The 672-nt window shown below is 49.3% G+C and overlaps 1 non-coding gene across 1 annotated transcript; it reads left to right on the top strand.

Annotated features, from left to right (window-relative positions):
• Window positions 1-200: 200 nt before the first annotated feature.
• Window positions 201-273, top strand: TRNAK-UUU (transfer RNA lysine (anticodon UUU)). Its single transcript has one exon. It is a non-coding gene; the product is annotated as a tRNA-Lys (tRNA).
• Window positions 274-672: the final 399 nt, after the last annotated feature.

Below are 672 nucleotides of genomic sequence, written 5' to 3'. Positions count from 1 at the left end.
GTCTATAAGCCTCCACCTCTACTCGCCCTGATCCCTGAAATACCTGGCACAAGCCTGGCAGGCTTGTCCATTGGTGTCTGTCAAATGAGGAACACGAATGTAACACGGGCTTAGCATTACCAGTGAAGGCTTCCTTCCTCCTTACACCCAGCACAAGGCAAATGCACCATCTTCTCTTTCCAAGACAAGAGCCTTCAGGAGCCTGGGTAGCTCTGTTGGTAGAGCATCAGACTTTTAATCTGAGGGTCCAGGGTTCATGTCCCTGTCCAGGCGGGAGGTTTAAGCATCTTCTTGTGCTTAGAGGATACTAAGCTTTTGGGCTTCCCTTGTGGCTCAGCTGCTAAAGAATTGCACCTGCAATGCGGGAGGCCTAGGTTCGATCCCAGGGTTGGGAAGATCCCCTGGAGAAGGGAACAGCTACCCACTCCAGTATTCTGGCCTGGAGAATTCCATGGACTGTAGAGTCGGACACGACTGAGCAACTTTCACTTTCACTAGTCCCATGAAAATGGGTCCAAATATTGTTTTGTGATGTTCCAAACCAGTCAGTCCTAAAGGAAATCCACCCTGAATATTCATCAGAAGGACTGATACTGAAGATGAAGCTCCTATACTTCGGCCACCCGATGTGAAGAGCCAACTCATTAGAAAAGACCCTGATGCTGGGAAAGA

The sequence above is a fragment of the Budorcas taxicolor genome, chromosome 10 (assembly GCF_023091745.1).
Source record: "Budorcas taxicolor isolate Tak-1 chromosome 10, Takin1.1, whole genome shotgun sequence".
NCBI lineage: Eukaryota > Metazoa > Chordata > Mammalia > Artiodactyla > Bovidae > Budorcas > Budorcas taxicolor.
Note: the sequence above shows the minus strand (reverse complement) of the source record. Positions and strands in the feature narration are given on the sequence as shown.